Here is a 12,148-nt window from a genome sequence, read left to right as displayed (position 1 = left end):
TTGTTCTTTGACAGGAAGATTTTGGTCTGTTTCTTTCTTATATACTTTTGATATCTGATCAGAGGATGCTTAAACTAAGTGTGATATATTATTTACTGCTATAGATATGCTATGTTGTACTTAACTATTCTTATAGTATTCCACTAACGGTGGAGGCCATGGTTCAATGGATGTTTATGACTCTGCACAGTGCATACATACATGTGGTGCACTAACACCCAGAATTTGAATTTCTTGTGCTGACTACCAGAAGAAGAAAGTTTCATTGTGCCCGAAGTGCATGAATGTGGTACATAACCAGAAAACTTGCAGCTTGAGCCTAATCGTTGAAAGCACGTTACAACAACAATCAAATTGTGTAGATGCCATTTATGGTTACAAGGACAGTGGTTGTATGGGACAAAAATCTTTTGTATATAAATCTAGGTTAATTAAGCAATGTAAACAATATTATACAGTTAATTTAGATTTTATTGAGTTGGGAAATGACAAATTAATATATAAATCAGAGAAACATAGACTGATCAGTCTCATGGACGTCAGTAAAATCATTCATTCATTTATTCATAGATGCAGTTAGCTCTCAATTTGCTGTCAGAATATGGTAGCTAATCGATACACCAGTATCTTAACATTGATGTCTTCGTGATGTTCACTATCTTAATATATCTAAGAAGTAGATTTGATATAGTAGACAAAATAACTGTTTGCAACCTAGTTTGATGTAATTCTGAATATCTAAAATACTCTACACGAGTTACATTCTCCTTGATCAACTCCCTTTTGGACCAACATTATGGTCTCGGGTGAATGTGGGAAGAGACAATGTGTAGATTTTGATGGAGTGGTTTCTTTTTATTACTTTAAATTGAAAGTGTTCTAGAAAATTTTATATTTGTAGTAGTTTGATTTATGAATGTGTTAATTGCAAAAAGGAATATCTATAAATGCCAAGACAACAATAAGTCATGTAAAAGTGTGTTGACTCCTAAGGGCTAGTAGGTAAGGGTGAGTTGACAATTTTGAATTTGAATGGATTGAGATTAAACACTATAAGATTGACTCAAGATGGGGAAATGCAAAACTAGACTCATAATGATTCCAGAGTAGTGTAGTCATAATGATTCCAGAGTAGTGTAGACTCATAATATTATGAATGTGTGGAAATAGACACAAATAAGGTTGGGATAAGGTCAAATGTGTGAAAATAGAGATGGGGAATACCACTTTTTGATATATAATTATATTAATTCATTCAATTAAATGGGCCAAAACTAAATGAAAATTTGAATGAGCATGCAAATTTCACCATTATATTTTACCCCCACTTTGAGGTGCCTATGTCTGTAGCCTAAACATGTATTTGACTCATAATATTATGAATATGCGGAAATAGACACAAATAAGGCTGGGATAAGGTCAAATGTGTGAAAATAGAGATGGAGAATACCACTTTTTGATATATAATTATATTAATTCATTCAATTAAATGGGCCAAAACTAAATGAAAATTTGAATGAGCATGCAAATTTCACCATTATATTTTACCCCCACTTTGAGGTGCCTATGTATGTAGCCTAAACATGTATTTCAAAGTATTTAAACATTCTCAACCAATATGAAATGTAAATATTTAAAGAGATAAAAGGATATGGGATACATGTAAACTAATGAATCCATCAAGACTTTTTCATGTTCCATAGAAACTTGTAAAACAAACAAAATAATGAGTATTTTTTGTCATATAAGTGAAATGGGTATAAATAATTAGTTTGATTTACCAATCTTTGAATAGTGAGAAGTAGAGAGGGAGAATAGGGTTAGAAATTTTGCTTGTAAGAAAATTGATATTGTACTAGTCTACCTAGTAAAACAATAGTAATGTGGTGTGACATTTTAGGCATGAGCATGTAATGTGTTCGAGTTCCACCTCAATATGGTTATGAATATTTGTTTGGCATAATGCATTGTGTGAAATCTCAACATAGGAATGTTAGTAACATTTTATTCCCTTACAGTTGAATGTGTACCAAGTGTGCTACGAATTGGATGAGAGAGACAAATGCATAGAAAATAAACATAAGCATGTAAGCACATACATCGTTCAAAGTCGTGTAACAATATCATAGATTACATTTAGTGGAAAAGGAATAGGAGAATATTTAATGATAGGCATGAGAGCCAAATGAAATGGAGTTAATAATCAAGGCACAGAAGATTTCCCCCAATATGGGCAAACAAGTGTGATATAACTAATACATACATAAAAGGCATGCATCAATGCACATAAATTTGCCCTGAATACAAGAAAACAAAAAAGTAAATATGACCCTAAAGGTGAAATAAGAATAATGTGATTAAATATAACATAGAGTGCTTAGAAATGCAAAAGGTAATCTTCTTGTGGTGGTGGCAATTCTATTAGGCACTGAATCTAATATCATTATGTTGAAGCCACAACTACTTATCACGGTATTAAAATAGTACATTCTAAAGGTTTCAAAAAAGTGTATGTGGAAGAAAGATTCCTTGAATGTAATTTGATGCCTAAAAAGCACTCAAAAGCCTAACTAGACTATAGAACCCTTCACTGACAACTCTATTGGTTTGGCCAAAGACTTTGAAGAGGTGGAGTTTATCCATGTGCTACATGAGGTAATTAAGTGGTAGATGTCTTCGCTAATTTGGGAGTGACTATTGACAACATAATATGTTGGAAGGGCTATAATCACATCTCACCTTTAGCCAAAGATATGATTTCCAATTATTACATCTTGTAGTGTCATAAATTATGCCTCGTGCATTTATGACACTTACCATGGTGCTTGGTGCATTTATGACAAGGTTCGTGATCAAGATTTTATCATTTTGACATCATGGCCTCTAAAGACAAAGTGTCACCAATCTTCCTAAAGCTTTGATTAGAATTATATTTAGATGGACGACAACATGACGCATAGACATCTACACGACGTGCTAACATCCCAATAATTCTCGAATCCAAAATGACATATTCAGCATCAACCTTTTGACAACATGCGGTCCTTGGCTTGGGCATGTCCAAAATGGCCACTCATGCTCATTTCTGTTTTATAAGCTCATCCTCTTGCTCATGCTTCTTCTTGGCTTTTTGGTCTCCTGGTGCTATAAGAAAATATGTGAAATCTTTGGTGTACCTCTCATAATCTTAAACTCTCCATTGTGCTCTTGAAATTCTTACAACAACAAACTGATCTCGAGCTTTGTCACACACTTATCTCAAGAGAGGGTTTTGGCTAAAGCGCTTTGTCTTCTCTCTTATCTCATGCATTCTTAATGTTGCATTATCACATCTAGTAAATCTTTAAACGCATCTATCGTCTAGTTGCATTTAGTTTATTTATCTTTATATCTCATGCAAAAGGGTTTTTCCTCCATTAAGTGGGGTTCGTTTCTATTGCTCTATCATTTTATCATTGTATCTTATGTAATAGGGGTTTTCCTCCATTAAGCGAGGTTTGTTTCTATTACATTTGTATGCGGGAAAAGTGGTTCGATGAAACGAATATTACGACTTCAAGACTAATCCACACACCAATGGGACTCTTGGTGCAAGTTATGGAGCTGTATGGAATAACTCAACTTCCCAAGGGATGTTCCATTGTTCTCTATCTCACAAGACCCCTTAAGCCAATGCCTTTGCTCTCAGATCACTGAGCAAAGTGACTTAGGGACGACAATCATGAGAATGGGGGATGTTTGATCAATCTAACATGAATGCAATCCTAATGTGCATGATATTAACAAAAGATGAACTAAACTAGCATGTATATGATGATAAGATGAAAGGATTAGTAAAAGAACTATCCTAACATGATATACTAGCTTAATATGATTATTATGATAAAGAGAAATACTTCTAAAATGCTTATTAGATTATTTCTATTCAAAGAGGGATTAAGATGCTTGATAAAAATGAGTATAGATTAGATGCATAAAACTTGGATCCTAGAATGATAGAAGAATGACTCTATTTATAGGGAAATAGGGCAATGAAGGGTCAAGATTGGATAGTCCTATCAAGGGTCAGGATTGAAAGTTATCAATCCATGTTTACGATTCTCACCAATGAAATGGCGACAATTGTCAACATAAGACTGCTTCAGAGGAGATGCAAGAAGCATTAAATGCTTGAGAAGACCTAATGGTTACCTTAGAAGGTAAAGGTTAAGGTTAGGTTAAGATTACCCACTAGATAAAGCTTTTACCCAAAGGATAAACTCTTGTGCAAGGGTTAAAGGGATAACCAAGGTTAAGGCCATCAATGCTTGATGAGACCCTTGGGTTAGATGAGGGTTGAGTTAGGCAAAAAGTCTCCAACCATGTAAGAAGGTTGAGTTAACCATTAATGGTTTGGAAGACTTTGGAGGTTAAGTTGTTGAGGACATAAAGCCTTTAATGGTTATTGAAGACTTTAAGGGTTTGAGAAGTGACTTCCCTTTGCTTTGGGATGTGACAATATTTAGTAGATGGGTTAGGCTAATTTAGAAGAGGTTTTTAGAGAAGCAAGTGGATGGAGAGTAATTTTAATTAAAATGAATTGTTTTATTTCAACAAAATAGATGCAAGTGGGGGGATTTAAATAAATTAGATTTATTTATTTGAAGTGAATAATTTAATTAAATGTAAATTTAATTAAAAATAGTAGAAGGGGGTTTTAATTAAATAAAGTGATTTATTTAATTAAATGATATGAAAGGCCTAAGTGAATTTAATTAAATAAATTGCATAACTTATTTAATCAAATAGATGAATGTGAGTGATTTAATTAAATAGAGGAATGAGAATAAAATGAACATTAAATATTCATTTAGGAAAGTGGTCATTTTTATACGTCTACATTTTGTCCCTCTTTGAAGTGACGTGTGTGCACATGTTGATTCAAAGAAAATTGATGTGTCACCAAAATTTGATCGGTGTGATGTCGTCTGTCGAGATGTCGATGTTGTGCCCCAGATTTGATAAATGGAAATGATAATTCCCCCTCAGGAGATGAATCATAAAAATTAAAAATTTGGTTGATTTGATAACTGTTGTAGACTTGATCGCATTTTAAAATTTCGTCTGTGTTTAATATGCGCCAATTGATTCATCTCCTGATAATGATGTTTGCTAGGGTTACAAGCGAGCGCATGAGCAAAATACATACCCCACCAACTAACCCTAATTTTCTTTTACCCTATTAAAAGATAAAAAGTGATTTCATTTGTATCATTTGTGCCTTTTGACTTTTGGTGAGAGTGACATTTGGAGAGTGACAAAATGTTGGTTCCCTATGCTTCGCACCGATTTGAGTGCGTTCGTCGATACCGGAGGCTCCCCATGTATGGTCCACCTATAAGTCATCTAAATTTTGCCCCTTTTGCTTTTTGTTTTGTCGATTTTGGTCACTTTTTTTTTTTTGTGTCGGATTTTCACAGTTTAGCGCGTCGGGTTGTTTGCATAGCGCATATGATAAAAAAGTTAGCGCGTAGAGTTTTCCATCTAGGGTAGCGTCAAGATGTCGTCGGATAGCGCGTTGCAGGTTTAGGATAGCGCATAGGGTAGGATAGCGCATAGAGCTAACAGGGTAGCGCATACTGGGAACAGGGTAGCGCATGCGGGGAATAGGGTAGCGCGTAGGGTATACCTAGCGCATAGGGTAAAGTTGGTAGTGCCTAGCTGAGTTTAGCTAGCGCATAGGTGGCAGTCTAGCGCATGGGAAAGATTTCTTAGCGCGTGGCCAGAAAATGTAGCTAGAAAGGAGAGAAAAGGTGGTGCTGTCGGGAAAAATAGATGAAGGAAGATGAGTTGGGGTGGGTAGGTGCCTGCCAAGTTTTTTTTAGGATGGGTGCTTTAGCCAATTTTGTGCCTGTTGTGTTGATGTGTGATTCTTTGATAGAGTTTTGAAATTGTTTTTGCGGTTGAAGTTCCAAGCTGATTGATTGAATGATGATCCTAATTTTCTGTTGATTTGGATCTTTGATTTTTATCGTGAATGTGATGTCCGATATGAGTTCCGATCTATGATTTCCAATACGGTTCCTGATATGAGTTGTGTGATATGGATTTTTGAGTTGTTTCTTGATATGGATTTGATTTGAATTCTCAATATGGATTTGATATTCGATATGAAACTTGATTTGATATGGATTTGTTTCAAGTTGATATTGATGTTCTGATTTCGATATGGGTTTTGATTTTCGATATGGAACTTGATTTGATTTTCATTGTTTCAAGTTGATATGGAGTTGTGATTTCGATATGGGTTTGATTTTTCAATATGAAACTTGATTTGATATGGATTTGTTTCAAGTTGATATGGAATTTTTTATTTCGATATGGGTTTGATTTTCGATATGAAACTTGATTTGATATGGATTTGTTTCAAGTTAATATGGAATTTTGATTTCGATATGGATTTGATTGTCGATATGAAACTTGATTTGATATGGATTTGTTTCAAGTTGATATGGAATTTTGATTGGATATGGATTTGATTATCGATATGAAACTTGATTTGATATGGATTTGTTTCAAGTTGATATGGAATTTTGATTGGATATATCAGATAGATGTGGGAACTGATACTTGGAAATTTTTGCTTGTGATAGGAATGGCTTGGTGTTCTTCAGTTGCGAGAGCAATTTTCGAGGCCATGGTCTCTAATTCCGTGATTGACGTAGGCGGATAGAGATATTATTGAGAGATGTGGGTTGTCCTCTTTGTTGGACATGCCTCGGTATATCATTAACCGGGGTTTGTTGATAGCATTGGCAGAGAGGTGGCACAAAGACATAAACACCTTTCACTTGGCTACGGGCGAGATTACAGTCACTCCAGAGGACTATTATCGGATTCTACAGATTCTTGTGGTAGGGACTCTATTGCCTTATGAGCAGACCGAGGAGGATGGGATAGAGGCGCTTCGTCGGATTTTCCATGATGATCAGATTTGTGGATACGAGATCCCTTGGTAAGAGTTCATAGATTTCGATTATGCCCCACTACCATCGGTACTGGCAGGATTTGTAGGTGGCTTCTTGTGTCCTGACCGTAGGTCAAAGGGACTAGCAGTTGGATGGGGATTAGTTCTTGAGGATATGGTGACACAGGGTCACAGGTTTGCTTGGGGTTCTTGCATGTTGGCCCATCTATACAGAGATCTGCACCAGGTGGTGTATTTAGGATATAACAGTTTATCAATCGAGGTCACATTACTATAGGTGTGGGCTTGGGAGGACATTCCCGTAGCGAGGTCACTTGCAGACAGGGATAGGCTAGTTGGTCGGGCTTATGTATATGGATACATGGGGATAGTTGTCCAGCGTAAGCTGGGCAAGCTAGAGCATTGGAGGAGGGTGCTGGGTGATATTGATACGGTCATCTGGAGACCATATATTGAGTACGAGGTGTGGGTGGAGGACGGGATAGAGATGCCCTATGTATATATGTCACGATACTTGATAGGGCAGGCGCCTTTTATTACTGAGAGGTTCCTGCACATCCGAGTTCAGCAGCAGTATGGTCGACAATAGGGTATACCATAGGGAGCATGCTTATATGCTTGTTAGAGGTAGGATGTGCCAGAGTGGGGTTTGAATATTAATAGTGCAGCGGCAGTGGAGCAGTACATGCATTTGGCCAAACAAATATGGGGCTACAGGTTTGGAGTGGTAGATGCGAGGATGATGGAGGAGTTTGCAGCGCTCTTCATGGCCCATGCTGTAGCATGGATATCAGATCCAACGAAGATGATTCTTGCTTTTGATGATGATGAGGATGAGCAGCCCAAGAGGCTAGGGAGAAAGAGAGATGAGGGAGAGGAGCTGGAGGAGGGATATGGGGATGGTGGAGGAGATGACGGGGGAGATGGGAGGGGAGGTGGTAGAGGAAGACGAGGAGATAGAGGGAGGAGAGGAGGTGGAGATGGAGGGAGGATTGGAGGAGATGGAGGGAGGAGAGGAGGTGGAGTAGCTAGGCGAGCAGTTGGTGAGGGAGGGAGGGGAGATTTGGTGGTTGGAGTTGGTGGAGTTGGCCAGGCGGGTGAGGTTATAGCAGCTATGGGTGGGATGGATGAGTTTAGGCGACCGACTCAGAGGAGGAGATCAGGTTTATTACCACCATTGGCGCCTAGGACAAGGACAAAGATAGGGGGTACCATGACACAGGTACCCATCCAAATTCAGATACCCACCTACTAAGAGGATGCGCAGATTAGGTCCCTATAGTTGTCAGTGCAGTAGCTACAGGCATAGGTACTGGATCAGCAAGGTCAGATTACACAGATTACCGCAAAGCGGGATACAGAGAGAGAGCGTTGGGATTGAGCAGAGGAGCTTGTAGAGAGACTGCAGAGAGCAATAGCGGGTGCCCTGATGCGGGACACACTGAGGGAGATATGGTACACGACCATGGCGGTCGAGTACTATAGACGGTTGTATGAGGACCTAGTCCCCAAAGAGTAGAGGGCTCCTAGTTTTACAACTAGTCGATCAGCTTGGAGTCAGTCAGGGACAGAGAGTAGAGGTGTTACAGGGCCTTCTTAATGTGATCCACCTGGAGATCCAGGAGCTAGGACATCTGCTACAAGACCATCAGCTTCAGGAGATAGTCATACCTAAGAGACTTGTCTCTATTGTATTTTGATCATTGTGCTGTATTCGACAGACATGACATCTTTTGTATATTTTGACCATTTTTGAGATATATATATATATATATATATATATGACACCGATTTTCCGATCCACATGTGATGTGTTTGTATGGATGATGATTATGCATTGATGTGATGGTTCTATGATGATGATGCAATGCTTAGATAAATGCTTTTGATTTGATATTGATTGATATGATTGTATGATTCATGATGTAATGATATGATTTATGAGATGTATTTTGAAAATGAGATGTATGATTATGATATGTTGTGAGATGTATCTTGAAAATGATATGTTGTGAGATGTATCTTGAAAATGAGATTTATGATAATGATATGTTGTGAGATGTATCTTGAAAATGAGATGTATGATAATGATATGCTGTGAGATGTATCTTGAAAATGAGATGTATGATAATGATATGCTATGACTAAATGCAAATTTATATGATATGCAACTAATTGATCATCCTCATTCTGTCATTTGTCATTCCTGTATAGTCACATGTTTTTTCTTTCTTTGTGTTTGATCATCATTGAGCTGTTGATATGTTGAAAATCTATACAAGCATAATGGTATAATTGAACCATAATGACCTAAGAAAAATTTACATGGATTTTGATATTGCAAGATGGCAAAAGTGTCGAGGTATAATCGAACCAAGATGACCCAAGTGTTGCTTGTGTATAAATAGACAAGATTAAACCATTTGTATGTGCAAAGTGGAACCTTGTCTTCAGTGATATGCTACGAATCACTTCTCGAGACAAGTATTTGCACAGTACAAGTGATCGCCTAAAAGATAGAAAACTAAAAAAATATTGGAGTCTCCAACTACTTTCTCTAGCGGGATGCATCATCGAGAAAATTTAGGGGATCCAATAATTCAAAAAGAGTTCAAGTGCAAAAATAGTCAAAACTTCATGCAAGATGTAAACAAATTATACTTCAAAAAATCATCCATCATGTGTTTTGAAATTGTTAATTGGATCAGTTTTTTGTTTTCTTGGTTGCTGGAGTTTTGCTTGACATGATTTTCTTGGCATGTTGTGATTCTTATTTTCTGAAATGCTTGAAGTCAGAGGAATGTTGCCCCTAGTTATAGATATCGATCAATGTGGATATGTACAGTGATTACCAAGCCATGGTGGGATATGACGAACTGATATTCAAATGAGCAAGGACAGTGCCTACGCTAAGTATGTCCTAGATAATGTTGTTTTGATAAAGTGTTGGGCGATGGCCAGTGGTTTTTGAAAAAGATATGAGCAAAGATAGATAGAGGAGTTGTTCTTCTCACTAGTAGCGCTTGTTGTTTTTTGTATTTTTTTGTATTTTTCACTTTTTCCATGCATTAGACCACTCAAGTATAGTATTTCTTCAGATGGATGATGTTGTTTGGTTCATCGAGCACATCTCCTTCTAAGGTTGTTAGCTGATAGGCACTTGATCCATAGGTTGAGATAATAACATAGGGACCCAACCAGTTAGGTTCAAACTTCCCCTTCTTTTCTCGATCCTGTTGATTTCGGGGATTTTCTTTGAGTACGAGATCACCGACTTTAAAATACCGAGGGATGACTCTATGGTTGTAGCTTCGGCACATGCGCTGCTTGTATGCTTTGACATGATTATAGGCATGTTTTCATTTTTCATCTAAAGTTCTAGTTCTTGCAATTTGTTTACTTGATACTCTTCATCTAGAATGAGACCTTTCAAAGATACTCTAAGTGATGGAATTTCTACCTCAAGAGGTAAAATTGCTTTTGATCCATACACCAATGAATATGGTGTAGCTCATGTAGGTATCTGGATGCTAGTCCTATATGCCCTAAGTGCCGGATTGAGTTGCACATGCCAATCCTTTCCTGCATCATTTATTGTTTTCTTTAGGATTTTCAATATTGTTTTATTTGATGCCTCTGCTTGACCATTCCCCTATGGGTAGCAAGGTGTAGAGAAACGATGTTGGATTTTGAATCGTTCACATAGTTCTCACAACATCTTGGTTTTTGAAGGGACGTCCATTATCTGTGATGATAGAACTAAGAATGTTGTATCTGCAGATCAGATAATTAAGAATAAAAGAGGCAATTTGTTTCCCAGTTACTATGGTCATTGGGACTGCTTCAATCCATTTTATAAAATATTATGTTGTAGTGATAATGAAATTGTGTCCATTTGAAGATGAAGGGTGTATTTTGCCTACTAAGTCAAGTCCCCATTGACAGAAAGGCCAAGATGTTGTAAATGGCTGCAATTCCTGTGCTAGTGCATGAATAAGATTGCCATGGATTTGACACTTAGGACATTTATTTGCAAATTGATAAGAGTCTTTATTCATCGTCAGCTAGTAATATCCCATTCTTAGAAGTTTTTTAGCAAGAGTAGGACCACTTGAATGTGTGCCATAGATACCTTCGTGAAGCTCATGTAAAGCAGAGTCAGATTCATTACGATCAAGGCAACAAAGAAGAGTACCATTTAGACCTCGACGGTAAAGAGTATCAACAGTTAAGGTATAACGGGCGGCCTGCCGGATAAAGTTGCATTTTTTTATTTCGAGATAGGTCAATGGGTAGGGTATTGGTTTTAAGATACTCATAGATTGTTCCATATAAAGGAGAGTCTAAACTGGTTAAGGCATAGATAACATGGGATGTGGAATTGTCATAGGCTGGGGAAAATAGTTGCTCTACCAGAAACTCATAACGACTATGTTGCTCTGGAATTTGTAGCAGTGAAGCGATAGTAGCCATTGCATCAGCTGCTCTATTGTCCAACCTAGGTATTCTCTCAAAGGTGATGTGTATAAAATACTATTTGAAGTCATCCACCATTCTTTTGTATGGCAGCAGCTTATCATCTTTTGTCTGATAGTCATTGTTGATTTGATTTATGACTAGTTGGGAATCTCCATAGACTTTCAGTTCCATGATTCTCCATTCCATGACCATTTTGAATCCTATGACCAGTGTCTCATACTCGGCAATGTTATTTGTGCATGAAAACATGAGTCTATATGATATTGGTATGGTGTGTCCTTCAGGAGTAACAAATAAGATGCCGACACCTGAAACATGTTGAGTATAGGAACCATCAAAGAATAGGGTCCATTGCTTGGTGGTAATCGTAAGGAAATCCTTATCTTGAATTTTGACCTCCATTGGTTGCTTATTTGGTAGTGACACTTCAGCTAATTGATCTGCAATGACTTGTCCTTTGATAGCTCGACGCTCTGTGTAGTGGATATCAAATTCACTGAGAATCATGACCCATTTAGCTAGTCTGCCTGTGAGAACCACTTTGCTGAGTAAATACTTGAGAGGATAAATTTTTGCTACTAGTTTGATTGTGTGAGCCAGCATGTAATGTCAGAACTTTTGAGAAGCAAATACTACAGCTAAACAGGCCTTCTCAATGAATGTGTAATTGAGCTCATAGCCATTTAAGGTTCTGCTGATGTA

This window comes from Cryptomeria japonica, chromosome 5 (genome assembly GCF_030272615.1).
Source record: "Cryptomeria japonica chromosome 5, Sugi_1.0, whole genome shotgun sequence".
In the NCBI taxonomy this organism is placed as follows: Eukaryota; Viridiplantae; Streptophyta; class Pinopsida; order Cupressales; family Cupressaceae; genus Cryptomeria; species Cryptomeria japonica.
The sequence above is the reverse complement of the archived record's forward strand: the minus strand, read 5'-3'. Positions refer to the sequence as shown.